Source organism: Falco biarmicus, chromosome 14, assembly GCF_023638135.1.
Source record: "Falco biarmicus isolate bFalBia1 chromosome 14, bFalBia1.pri, whole genome shotgun sequence".
NCBI classification, from domain to species: Eukaryota; Metazoa; Chordata; class Aves; order Falconiformes; family Falconidae; genus Falco; species Falco biarmicus.
Genome location: NC_079301.1, coordinates 20966094 through 20980490, shown reverse-complemented (window position 1 = coordinate 20980490; position 14397 = coordinate 20966094). Strand labels below are relative to the sequence as shown.

General features: G+C 43.3%; 1 long non-coding RNA gene across 2 annotated transcripts; it reads left to right on the top strand.

Moving 5' to 3' along the window:
• The first annotated feature begins 7497 nt into the window (after positions 1 to 7497).
• On the top strand, positions 7498 to 10612 carry LOC130159000 (uncharacterized). 2 transcript variants are annotated; one of them, XR_008825584.1, is made up of 2 exons: positions 7498 to 7576; positions 10273 to 10612. It is a non-coding gene; the product is annotated as an uncharacterized LOC130159000 (long non-coding RNA). The 2 variants fall into 2 exon arrangements; XR_008825583.1 differs by lacking the exon at positions 7498 to 7576 and adding an exon at positions 8170 to 8323.
• Positions 10613 to 14397: the final 3785 nt, after the last annotated feature.

Below are 14397 nucleotides of genomic sequence, written 5' to 3'. Positions count from 1 at the left end.
GTGGGACGCCGGCGGACCCGCTGGGAGGAGCGGCGGGGCGGGACCGCGCTCCCGGCCCGGCCGCGCGGAGGAGAGGGCGGGGCGCGTCGCCATGGCAACACCGCCCGCCGGGGCCGCCCGGTGTGGCGGGAGGGCGCGGGGGCTGCCCCCGTCCTGCCCCGCCGCGCTGAGGGGGCGGCCGCCTCCCGGTACGGCTAGGCCGCGGCCTCTGGCGCTCCCGAGCCGGCACCTCCTCGGGGCGGTTCTCGCTCCGGCGGTACCGGTAATGTGGAGAAATCGGGGTGGTGAAACAGGGGGGCCCGCATCCCAAACCACGAACTGCCAGCGCCGCTCACACAGGGCAGCGGCGCCATGAACATGGCGGCACTTCGGCATACAGTCTGTGTTGCTCAGTCGGGCGCTCTCCCAAGGTGCCGTTAGTGCTCTCGCCTTCCCCACGGGCGGCTGGACCCCGGGGTGGCTGCCGGCGCAGAGCCCGAGCGGGCGTGGGTCCCTGCCGGTGCCCTGAGCTGGGGCGCAGGCCTCGGCCCGCAGCGCCGGAGCGAAGCTGTGCCCAGATGGCACAGGGCATGGCTCCGCACACCTAATGCTGCATTCTGCACCCTGCCCGGGGCTTGGCTGCGAGCCGCCGTCGGCCAGCACAGCCCTCAGCTCAGCCGTGGCTCCTCTACGACCAGCGTAACGCAGCAGTAGTATGGTACCTAATTAACCAACCCCGTTTAGGAAGATAGAGATACGCCATGGATTACATTTATAATGGCCTATATACTCCCATCTGATTGGAACGCAGAGCCGAGAGGAAGCTGTAACTCTGTGTGGCATTTTTAATCACATAAAGATTTCTTCAAAGCTACCAGAGCTTGACTGCTGATGCTCTCGCCTTGAGGGCGAGTTGTAAGCTCATTTGCTGGGGAGAGAGACAGACAGACAGACAGAAAGGAAGAGGACAATTGGCTTAAAGCTGATTTTTAATGAGACAGGTTTTCTCTACCCTGCACTTTGATATGCAACTTTGCTTCTGACCAGGATTCACTTTAAACGACAGAGGCGACATTTCTCTGTCACTAATCTAATTCTTCATCCTAATTGCATCTGGCAGAGCTTGGTCTGAACAGTGCCGCCCGGTGGCATCGTTCAGAAAGATAAACACACATTCTAGGCATACAGCTTCCATAGATCTGCTGCTGTGGTACGCCCGTGTCTACATGGAAGTTTGACCAGGCAGGATGTGGTAATTGTGACTGGCTGGGATAGCATGCACAGAGAGGCTGGCCAGAACTGCAGCATCTTTCGAGGGATCTAAAATGTTTCTGCAATGCTTCCACATGCACTGCTGAGGGGCCTCCATACGTGCAGATACAGTGTGTTCTGGATCGGTCTGACCTGCAGCGCAGGCTCTTGGCCGCGTGATACGTGTCCAGTATTTCCACTGCCTCAAGCTCTCTGGACATGCGCAGCACCGAATACCCTGTGTGTGGGGAAACGAACCCTGAATTGTGGTGTTGCAGTAGTTGACTTGGCTCTAATGCCTCTCTAATGGAGACTGGCAAAATCACTCGGCAAACGTGTACTGCTAAACCTCACGGTACCGCGCTGAGGCAACTGCACCGTTACACTCTTGCCTTCCTTCAACAGGGAGAGAAGAGCAGGTCCCACGCGACCAGCGACAGAACCGCTTACCTACTTCCAGCAAGACCCTAAACCTGAAGACGGAAACACGCATTTGAGCATTCAGGTCATACTGCCTTTAGGACAGAGCCGCGCAATTTTTTTGTCTAATACAGTCTTAAAATTCTGCATCAAGCACCAACCGCATAAGAAATAAACCCATTCCTCTCATGAAATACAAAGAGCAATGTCTAGTGTTCTGATGGAATATTGAAAATGACGTTCTGTCATTCATCTGGCACTGAGAAACCGTATCAGCGGACGGGTGGAGAGGAGGCGATTAATTTTGAAAAAGGAATTAGAAGTGCTAAATGCTAGCAGCTTAGTCTACAGATAACTGAGGGGTGACAATACCCCGTGCCGTAAACATTTAAGAAGGGCGAGAAATTACTAATGCTGATAGAAGGAAGGAGTACTGGAAGCAATGGGATCAGATGAAGTACAGGAAAGCTACAGATAAATACCTGGCGAATAATTGTCATCATGGCCATGTGAGAGAGAGTTGGTGTGATAAACGCAGTCATGATTCATGTCAAAAATAGAATGTACTGTGATAAGTGTAATGGTTGTACCCTATGTAAATCTGGGACCTGTATCGCAGTTGTGGTGAGTGGGTGCCTGTGGTTCTCCTTTGAGACAATGTGATGGCTTCCCCTTCCCCTGAGGCAATCACTGCTTGGAAAAGCCCGCTGAAGCTGAAGGAGATAAGGAAAGCAAAACCAGGCAGGGAAGGCCCGCGGAAGGAGACAAAGGCCTTGAGATTTGAAAAAAGCGCGCCAAAGGAGAGCCAACAGGAGAACCCTAACGACCCAATGGGGAAAGAGCGGGACGGACATCCAGTGAGAGGAGATTGGTCAAGATCCGGGGATAAAAGACACTGCTTTTAGGACTCAGGTGTGCGTGTGGTGGAACTAATTGAGTTCTCCGCGCACCCAGTGCTGTTTTTGCTTATTGTTTCTCAACCTGAATTGATTGAACCCAAAATAAAATTGTTTTAATTGTTATCGTTTCTAACATTGGTATCCCCTCATTCAGGATATTTACAACTAGAGCGCCTAAGACACGAGAAAATGATCTGCACTGAAGAATCTGCCATTACACATATATGCATATGCTCACAGTATCAAGTGGCTGTGTGGTATTTGATGGAAAATTTTATAATTAGCAATTTTAATATGCCATTATCATGAACTGAGAAAAAAACCAGCTTTAGAATTTCCATTTTCTGTGCTAATGCATATGGGGTTATTTTTTCCTACACTTTGAAGGCCAAAAAGGTACTTAATATATTTGATACTAGTATTTTCCCTGCACATTTTGCCTTTACCTGCTCTTCCTTCTTCAATAACTCCCTGGTGCTGCTGCGTTTATTTCCTCCCCCTACTATTTCAGTATTTTCTCCAGTTCCCATCTTCTTTCCTTCCCTCTCTCTTTCTCTCTCTCCTTTTGATCCCAGTTTATTTACATAGTACCAGATTATTGATACCTGTATGCATCAGTGCACAAACTGCGAGGGAGATGCAGAGAGAGGAAGAGGCCATAGACCTACAGTGGCCAGGAACAGGACTGCCCCTTCTCTCAAAGTGACCTAGCCAGGAGAACAAAGCTCATGCTATAGACACAGAAAGCTAACAGATGCGTTTTGTAAATTTACACTGTTTAAAGTAGTGTGGGACAAAAAAAAAAGAAAGAAAAACAAATAAAATCTGTTTCTCAGCAGATTTAGCTGTAGAAGCAGAGGATTTGCTGGGAGACAGACAGAAATCAACGCAAGCTCCGAAGTGGTCATGAGATAAACTTAACAGTAGCAGCTCAGCAGAAGAAATATAAGCCCTGCTGCATGTAGGCAAAATAAGACCTTATTTAGAGTTTATTAAAGTTTTTAAGTTCTTTCTCATTAAAGGTGTTTAATATGATTATAAATTCATAATGAACTTTACACATCGTGGCAAATACTTACTTCTTCCAGCTGTAAAAAAGCAGAGTACAATTTCAAAAAGACTATTTATACATCTAAGATATATAACATATTATACATTTCTATAAAATGGAAAGCATCAACACTGAATGCCAGATAATCAGTATGCCAGGCAAGACTGAAACCTGTATTTTGTATGGCAAACCTTGACAATTCCATTTGTGGCAGGAATCAGACTAAATGAAAGTGCCCCCAGAGCTGTTGAAATCAAAATGAATTTGGGAGTCAGGCTAGGGGATAAAGAAAAGTAGCAATACGCAATCATAATTTATAAACAACAGTACTGGAAGGGTATGAGCACAAGGAGGCAAATGCTTCACCAAAGTATATGAAGAAAGTGGGAAAATTAATGGGAAGAAATGAATGCAAGGAAATTAAAAATGGGAAGACAGGACAAGACTGTGGGGTGGAAAAGAACCCCTCACTCAGAGAAATAAAATTAGTTTGGGCAAGTAGAATATGTGCCAAAAGGCACAGTACTCATTTGGAGATGGGGACTGTTGTACTTATTTCTAGAAAAATATGAACTATTAATACTCAAACCTTACATTTAAGAACAGAGCAGCTACACATACATTTGAAGTGCAGTATGAATTACACCTTGTATCAATTAAATAGCATCTGAGCTCTATTTTTTAAATGTTTGATTATGTTACAAAATTGGCATTCTGATTTTCTTCTTTAAAAAGCATGGTTTTGTCCACCTTAACCCTAAACAAGACTTGTTGTATATTTTGTTAAGGCAAACAGGTTAAATGTTGTATGAACATATTGTTACCTGCTTTACATATTATTTAAAATGTATCATATCAGCTAGTTCAATTACAGGTAACACAGGGCTATAAAACTATCTAAAATCCTAACTAGAATGCCTCTAAAATCCTAACCAAAATGCGCGCCACTGAAAAAGGCTGTTTAACCTCTCACATGACAGCCACAAGTCACCTTAAATACCAGCAATGTGTTATGTATTTTGGTTATTTGATCTCGGTCTCTCCTGGAATTTTGTGGTTTTGCCCAGTGTTGTATTGGTTGTAGAATGCATGCTGTTATATTCTTACTGAGTCTTCCTAAGACTGGCCTTGCATTATTTTCATTCTGAATATCAGCCATCTGGCACTGTGTGCTGCAGTATTTAGTGCCACAAATAATAATGAAAATCATGGTAATATTTCGTGATACTTTAACGTAAAAATGTAAGACAGAGGGTATAAAACTTTGGGCCTATAATCTTAAAGCTGCCAACGCATGTTGTTCCCTCTGCCCTTGTTTTTCATAAATGATTCTTTGACTGAAGACAGCAGTGGTAATAGGAAAGTCATTGGCTAATGCACGTTAATGAAGCTGCCTTCCTTTGATATTGTATGAATTCACTTTAGGATAGAATAAACCTTGTAGTTATAATGAATATAAGAAATATATTCTAATGTAACTAGTAGTTGCACAACAAAAGCTGCTATGAAATCCTCCATACAGCCCTGTACCAAGGCTAAAAACTTACATTTACTCAAAGATTGTAGGTACAGTAATTGGGTCATGTAACCATAGTCTGAAAGAAATAATTAATGAAATAACTGATGAAAGAAGGAGTCTGTTTCTCTTTCTTTAACTTTCTCTAACAAGGGGCCTGTTTATAAGTTATCTAGAGGGAGCGACTAAAAGAAACAAGCAGAAGAAACAGATGGTCGACAAGGACATAAATTAGCTCAGACCGATAAGAACACTGCAAACTTGCAAGACCATCACATACAAGGCAAAAGGTGAAAAGTACACCATGAGGAAGACCTACGGGCCTTCCTCCCAGAGACCACCGCCCACGTCCCAAAGACCCCTGCCCACAATTCTTGGAGGAATTTGCACAAGGGCAAAGGACTGATAAGCTGATTAACATACGAAGGGAGAGTAGGCGGGGTTAGGTAATGAATATGTATAGGCATTAATTGAATATTCATTGTATAAATATAAGATAATTAGTTACTTTAGACATGCATGTTAGGCGGAAAGATCCCCCGTGCATCCAGTGCTGTCAATAAAGGATACTCAGTTACTAAGAAATTTTGACTACGTTCTTTAAATCACCTTGTAGTTAACAATCAGCTACAGTCCTGAAGAAAAATGGGTAGGAAAAGAGCCAAGATTTATACCTTTCTGCTCCAGTAGACGCGGGCCCATCCAAGACACATGAGAAAATGGCATTTGACTTCAGATAGACCGGAGAGGGCTCTGTCTTTCCATCAGTCAAGCCCTGTAGAAACGCTTGAACTTTAAAACAGCTTTTTCCTTCTGTCTCCCCACATCAAAATCGATGACGAGATTGTTGCATATTCAGCAAAACTGTTGTTCTCAAAGTAGTTAAGTTGCATAATTAGATGGGGCTTAAAAGAGTGAAAGTGCAGAAATGCAGGAGCCTTCCACCCAGGGAGGCAACCCCACCTCCCCGTTCAATCTCATATTCATCCATCTGACTGTGTCCCCACCTGGGGCTCAAGGATGCAGGAGTGCAGCCGCGTCTCTGGGACCCTTCACAAAAATGAAGAAAGGCCAGAGGTACAGAGGCAAATTCTCGCCGAAATCGCCAGGAAGTTGCCGGTGTACACAAGAACAGGGAATGGAGGTCAGCTAAGCAGAGAGCTTTGTTCCTCTAAAGCTAACCAAGCACGCTAAAGTAGCATATGCTGGCAATCCAGACGATACTGCCGATCAACAGGGCGTTCCTAACGCCACTGCGTGCACGGAGTAACTCTTGTACAAGTAATGCCAATGCCTTTTCTCTCGGGTTTTATGCTTGGGAAAACAAAAAACCTTGAACACTTCTGCTCATCTCCAGTGGAGTGCCAGGTGCTGCCTTTGAGAAGCAATATCTGCAGTTCAAAAGCCTACTTATGTTGTCTGCTTTTTTATTTTATATTTTATCTTAATTGCAAATAAATTGCACATAATATAAAATTATATATATTATATGCAAATGACTATTGTCTAATAGTAATAGAATGACAAAATCCGTAGTTGTTTCTACTTAGAATGGATCTAGCTTAGAGATGCAGGGCATAATTCTGTGAAAAGATTTCTGGACCTTGTTTGGTGATTAAATGCGTACGGTGCCTCTTTCAAAGCTTGAAAGAAATCGGTGTTAATACTGGAGGCTCTGCCCTGTTCATGTCTGTCAGACAAGCCAGAGCATTCTGAAGGAGAGACCTGCTGTCCAGGCAATTACCAACATGGAATGCTTGTAAAGTCTGAGTAAATGTGGAGGCCAGAGGGAAGTGTACACTTGTGGTTTATCGCTTTTAAGCTGGTTGTGTGCTTTGCAGTGAGGATTGTTCCCCGCACCTGCGAGTCTCCAGAAGAATTATGAGCCTTGCTTATCTGATTGTGACCTGGCAGCAAAAATCAGCTGCAAATGCACTCCTCTTTTGAAGTGATAGAGGAAAGAGCGTGAATAGTTGGGAAGTGAGTGGAATCTTAACTAACGTGTGAAAAAAGAACACCTTTCAATTTTTGGTATTAATGTGTCTTTCATTTCAGGTATTCGATTCTGTGATAGATGCCTGCTAATAAAACCCGATCGCTGCAGGAGCGGGCTGGAAACTAGGACCACGTGTGGCAATCATTTAGCTGAGGGGAATGTGCTCGAGCTTGTCTAGACACCAATTAACATGATGAGTCATGCTGACAGAGCATAGGGGAGTGGGGGACGGATGGCGCCAAGGAAAGATAACACCTTGCTGTTGATTGATGGTAGTTAACCACCAATCAGGGATTGCTTAGTATGCAATGCTTAGCTCAAAAGAACCAATCTGTTTAAACGCGCGACTTCTGAAAGTATATATACCTGTGTATCTATACAATAATTGACATTTGCTTGCATCAGGCTGTGTCCCGTCTCTCCGTCACAGCAGATCACTGTCACCATTGTTCCGTCTGTGCCATGTAAGTTACTGGACAGTTCTTCACTGAAGTGAGTAGAGTCACCATGAAGTGATGCGAAGGGGCTGGCCCTTCCCGTGTCTTTTTACACAGGAAGGTACCCAAGTACCTCTGCTCCTGCTGCAGGCACCGGCGCGTGCTCCCATAGGGCAGCACCAGCAGTCACATTTCTGCTCTTTGGGGCCCTGAAGCGTTTCCAGTTCCCACACTTGGAAGTGTATCAGTTCCTAGAAAGCATGCCACCTAGTGAAAATTAACTGGTTAACCTAGGCAGGTTAAAATAAATTATAATTTTGACTTTTTTAAAAGAAATTCCAGACCTTTACTTCTGGTATTTTCCAAAAATATTAAATCCTTTAAAAATTTACCAGTGGTACCAACTTCAAAACAGATTCCAAAACTATGAACTGTCCTTTTACTTTTACAAGGAGTCTTCAAGTGAAAAGCAAAGAGGCTGTAGTCATATTGCATTCGGGCCACTAAGGGGAGCTATTTATTGATGAAACTGTGTTGTGTAATCAAGGGGCTGAATAAACCACACACCCCATCCCACCCCAAATTTTAGTACCCCTTGTGTTGCAACCGTGTACTTTACACATCCTGATTTCAACTTTGCTTTTGTTCTCTAGGGCGAATAACTGCATTGGATTTTCTAACTACAAATTCTTTCTACTGTTCTTAGACTATTCTTTGTTGTATTGCTTGTATATTGCTGCAACAGTCTTCAAGTATTTCATTAAGTATTGGACAGTAAGTTGTGAAATCTGGTTACTTCTGCATATCCTGTGAGTCTCGTGGGGTTTAGTCACTCTTGTTACTTTTTTTGCTTTTGGTCAGTGGAGGGTCTGCATTTCTTCCGTAAGGTATTTTCCTGTGCCTTGTTTTGCGTGTAACTCCGTTTATATGTCTGAAATGTACAAAGCGAGCAGCAAACCTACTTCAGGAATTTCAAACTGCAGAGTTAGCTTCTAGCAAAGAAGTTATATCCTTTCCCTGTTCTTGCATGTATGTATCTCAGAATTTCTGGAAAACTGCCAGAAGTTACTTAGTCTAGAAAACTCAAATGTTATCCAAAGGAAGACACACTTCACTGAAAGACAGCTCAGGATGCTGTTCACAACAATGTTCTGGTGGTTTTTTAATACACATTAGGATATATTATGATTCATGCCACTGAAACTAGAGGTGTTACAAAGGGATAAACACCGTTTGAGTTAGGTTAGGCTCTTGGACGTAAATGTGGTTAATCTTCCCAACTCCAAATACAGCTGCTGTTGCCTGGCCCTATCTCTTTTGTGCTTAAAAAAATACCCCAATCTTCTACTGATTATGGAAATAATTGTCTTCTAAGTAGACATTCTTAGCTGTCAACATTTGATGCTTTTAAAGTGGTTCCAAGAACTCCTCCTACGTATTTCAGTCATATTACAGGAAATCATTAATTGTGGGTGGGTGGTTTTCTTTTATGTTGCTTCCTGAACTGCCCAGGCATACTTTTTTTTCACGTTTATCTGTATTGGTGTCTTAAGTATCAGGTCTCTCGCACTTAAGGAGGGCAAGCAAAGAAGAGAAAGCACAGATTGCAGACCCTGGGGTTGCTACCCTAACGTTTACTGTAACTGATGGTTTCCAAAATCACAATTCCTTGAAGATTATCTGCTCTCTTCTCTTCTCTGGTATCAAAGTGTAACACCCTGGCACTGATCTGTACATATTTACTGAAAAGAAAAAAGAAAAGGTCAAAAATCCTTGCTCATTTTCAAATCCTCGTATGACTCCTTTCTCAATTTAAAAGCAGACTGAAATAAAGGATGCCTCTTACTCCGTTATCGGTTACCACTCATATGCAAGCAATGCCAACTGACAGTCCCAGTAAGAGGCTGGCCTTTTGTCACTAATTTGTTTATGTCCCCTCTGCTGCTTGACTCTGACTGTGTTTAAGTAACTTAACTTTGCTGTGCATTAATTTATTAAAGATCTGTCGGTTTAATGGCTAATCACTAAAATGCCTCCCGAGATGCTCGTGGGGCACGCGTGGGAATTGTCGCTTGTGCTAAGAAAGGTGCAGAGACTTGAGCTCTGTGGCTGCTTATATGGGATGAGCAAAGGCCGAGATGTGGTATTTTACTCTGAGGCCCCCACAGCCTCTCTGTAGATGTACGCGTACGAGGACCTCTGGCACTTGACTCTTCTACTGTAGCAAGGAGCAAGGGCTGCTTCTGCTTGTAAGGTCCCGCTTGGCTTTTAGACTTTCCCAAACCACCTGGCTCAGTTCTAACGCTACCTGGTTGCTGTAGCTATGCAGGCTGGGTTTTCTGGGCGTGACTTATACTGCAGGAGGTGCAGGGTTTAATGTATGCACAGGAAACTCGGCAGAACGTAAACACGGCTTCAAGAGCGCGTCTGCTTATTTCCCCGTGGGCATGTTTCTTGTGGGAAGCTGGGACTGTACTGGCTCTGTTACGCACAGAAAGCTAGTAGTGAGACCCCCCTCTTTCTGCTGGGGTTCCTGGAGGGGAAATGTACCCGATCATTTCTTTGTCTCTTCTTGCACTTTCTAGTGAGCTGTGACTCTTGTGTATACCAGTTTGAGAACTCCAGATAGGATTTTTAGAGGATATCTTTCTTCTCTCTAGGAACAAAGAATTTCCAGCTTTTATTTGCTCCTGTCACTTGTTCTGTGGTGCTTTTCCTTCCAGGGTGAGCTGACTAATGGACGTTCCAAATTTCACGTCCTTTTCCTTCTCTTTGTGGCGGTCACGTTCTTTGTAAGATGGCGGCCAGGGTGGGGACGCATGGAGGCGATGCTCTGCCAGGCCCACGGTCGCAGGACGGGCAGCTGGCAGTGGCTCCTGGCTCATCTGCTGCCCGGAGCCTGGCCAGGACAGCAGCTGCCTCAGCCTTTGCAGCAGCTGCAGAAATGGGTTTGTGTTCTCTGGATGCTTGTTTTTAACCAAGTGCTGAAACTTCTACAGTTCAAGCTGTTAATTAGCTGATGCTGCATGGCCAGTAATAAACATCAATATGTCAGACTTTTAACTTTCTGCTTTGTATTTTACGTCAATACTTCTAGTCCCCTGAGGAGAAGAAAATATATTATCGTAAGGTAAGCAAGGTAACACAGAGACGGGGACAGTTCAGAAAAGATAGGAAGACAAATCCATTTGTGCTACAGGCAAAAATAACAACAAAAAAGCATCTAAACATTTTCTTCAGTATTGCCTTTTACCTCTGAACATCATTTCTTAGTACAGTACAAAAAGTGCATAGTGCAGACAAAGTTTACTCATTTTTAGTGCAATAATTCCTTATATACACATACTAAACCAACCTATTTGTAAGTAAGATTTACACCCTCCGCTGTTTCACTAGCTGTCAATTGTTAAAAACTTGCTGGGACCCCTCAGCATGCAGGCCCTATCTCCACTGCCTTGCTGAATGCTAATGAGCTTCCACCTAATTTAACCACAGAAAGATACCTCTTCCATATCACCACCTATTACTAGCTCCAAAACTGTCTGGTGAAGCTTAGTAGAGATATGCCCGGTCTTTTTAGCTGCTTGTAAAAACTGGAAGCCACACCAGGCAGTGCAAAATACAGCAGGAAGACCTCGAGTACCATCATACCATGCCCACACCAGGGAACTGTCTTAGTGTCTACCAAATACCTTGAAGCCATTCCTCGTGCAAGATAGAAGGTACGAATGACAGGAGAAACAACATATGGAAGTTCATATGTTAACAACACAGTTACTATATTTAGAGGCAGGCATGAAGCAGTATATTAAAGACATGCCTATACCTAGCTGTGCTTTAGGTCAGCCCTGAGATTATTCTGCCCCAGCTGACAGACCATATCATAGTTTTGTGGCTAAGATCCAGAAATGAAACTCATTTTGATTTTCCTTTCATCATTGTGAGTTAGGACACACATATCCAGGCTGCCCCCAACTTTTTATTCAGACCCTTCCCTTCCAAGAATTTCCTGGGATTTGTAACTGAATTCATACCTCATTTTAACATTCCCCTTGAAGGGCTGAGTGTACTCCAACCCTATCTTTAGATTTTTTTTTTTTTAGCTTCGATCCATCTTCTATCCGTGTGATAAATGGGATTTCTTAACAGTTCTTCTGGGACTTCAGCAGGGTGCTTTCACAAACCTATGAGCAACATACCTACTACCTGTTAGCAATGCTCCCTCCACTTGGACACGCAGTGAAGCTGGTTTCATGTAAGCACATAAGTTGCCAACTCTACTTCTTACCAGACTATAAATAAGTATATGGCTTGTTACTATTTCTTGATTAGGATTAAATGCAATCATAATCAAACATATTCAGGATAAGAATGGGCTTATAAGGAACAATATCAACCTTGGCTTTGAGGATTCTGCGATAAAAACTGATGCTTCAAAAGGCCTGAATTAATACGCCTATGGGAATAATTTGAATCAATTTTTATAGCTTTTTATAAAACCTCTTGGTTTATTGCAGTTCATACTTTCATTCTGCCCTATATTTCACAGTTCACATCCATCTGCAAATGTAATTTTTTTTGTCCATTCTGACTACATTTTCCCCTATTCATCTATTTTGAAGTAAATAGAGTAAATTAATACCAGTTTATTGCCTCTGAAATGCCTTGATTTTATGAGGTATGTAATACCTCCACACTAAAATTTCTGTGCTTCTACACTACACCCTAATGTATGGTTCTTACAGGAAAAAATTAAGTACCCAATCCAATATCTTTTATTAGGCAGATGATGCTTTCAAAGTGTTGAGAAAACATGAGCAAATTAGCCTTCATGCCAACACCCCATATGCCAGGGGTGTCTTCATTTTTTAATCTTTGTTTTGCCATCAGGGATACTGAGAGATGTTAGGACATAACGTGCTATCTTTCAGCACACTGACCTTCTTCGCAAGACCTAGTTGGTGACTACACAGCTCCTGCAAGGACTGGTGGCTGTACAACAAATTATACCCACGTGCACCCCTCTGATTAACACAATATTAGTATGCCACAATAATTTAGCATTTAATAATTTAGTATTTTAGTATTGGCAGCATAGTATTTTATGGTGCTTTGGACGACGGTGTGGAAAAAGTCCAGATTAGATGTATTTTAGGATTCTATTCACAGCTCTCCTCTGTGGCGAGTTATTCCCATTTCCAGAACTTCTACTTCTTCTGCTGAGCTGCTACTGTCATCTTCTCTGAGTGCCAGCTCTGAAGCATGCATTGATTTCTGTCTGTCTCCAAGGAGATTCTTCTACAGCTACATCTGCTGAGAAACAGATTTTGTTTTTCTTTCTTTTTTTTGTCCCACACTACTTTTTTAAACAGTGTAAGTTTATAAAACGCGTCTGTTAGCTTTCTGTGTCTACAGCACGAGCTTTGTTCTCCTGGCTAGGTCACTTTGAGAGAAGGGGCAGTCCTCTTCCTGGCCACTGTAGGTCTATGGCCTCTTCCCCTCTCTGCATCTCCCTCGCCGTTTGTGCACTGATGCATACAGGTATCAATAATCTGGTACTGTGTAAATAAACTGGGATCAAAAGGGGAGAGAGAAAGAGAGAGGGAAGGAAAGAAGATGGGAACTGGAGAAAATACTGAAATAGTAGGGGGAGGAAATAAACGCAGCAGCACCAGGGAGTTATTGAAGAAGGAAGAGCAGGTAAAGGCAAAATGTGCAGGGAAAATACTAGTATCAAATATATTAAGTACCTTTTTGGCCTTCAAAGTGTAGGAAAAAATAACCCCATATGCATTAGCACAGAAAATGGAAATTCTAAAGCTGGTTTTTTTCTCAGTTCATGATAATGGCATATTAAAATTGCTAATTATAAAATTTTCCATCAAATACCACTCTCTCTCACATGGCCATGATGACAATTATTCGCCAGGTATTTATCTGTAGCTTTCCTGTACTTCATCTGATCCCATTGCTTCCAGTACTCCTTCCTTCTATCAGCATTAGTAATTTCTTGCCCTTCTTAAATGTTTACGGCACGGGGTATTGTCACCCCTCAGTTATCTGTAGACTAAGCTGCTAGCATTTAGCACTTCTAATTCCTTTTTCAAAATTAATCGCCTCCTCTCCACCCGTCCGCTGATACGGTTTCTCAGTGCCAGATGAATGACAGAACGTCATTTTCAATATTCCATCAGAACACTAGACATTGCTCTTTGTATTTCATGAGAGGAATGGGTTTATTTCTTATGCGGTTGGTGCTTGATGCAGAATTTTAAGACTGTATTAGACAAAAAAATTGCGCGGCTCTGTCCTAAAGGCAGTATGACCTGAATGCTCAAATGCGTGTTTCCGTCTTCAGGTTTAGGGTCTTGCTGGAAGTAGGTAAGCGGTTCTGTTGCTGGTCGCGTGGGACCTGCTCTTCTCTCCCTGTTGAAGGAAGGCAAGAGCGTAACAGTGCAGTTGCCTCAGCGCGGTACCGTGAGGTTTAGCAGTACACGTTTGCCGAGTGATTTTGCCAGTCTCCATTAGAGAGGCATTAGAGCCAAGTCAACTACTGCAACACCACAATTCAGGGTTCGTTTCCCCACAAACAGGGTATTCGGTGCTGCGCATGTCCAGAGAGCTTGAGGCAGTGGAAATACTGGACACGTATCACGCGGCCAAGAGCCTGCGCTGCAGGGCTGGGCCATGCATGTGTCTGCACACACCCAAGTGTGGCAACGAAGCATTTATAGCCAGGAGAAATTCACAAGTACATATTCAGAATGTGAACCTGCGCTAAGCTTATGTGTATTATAGTTCCTCATACCTTGCAATGTCCCCCTAAAACAAACCAAAAATCCCAACAA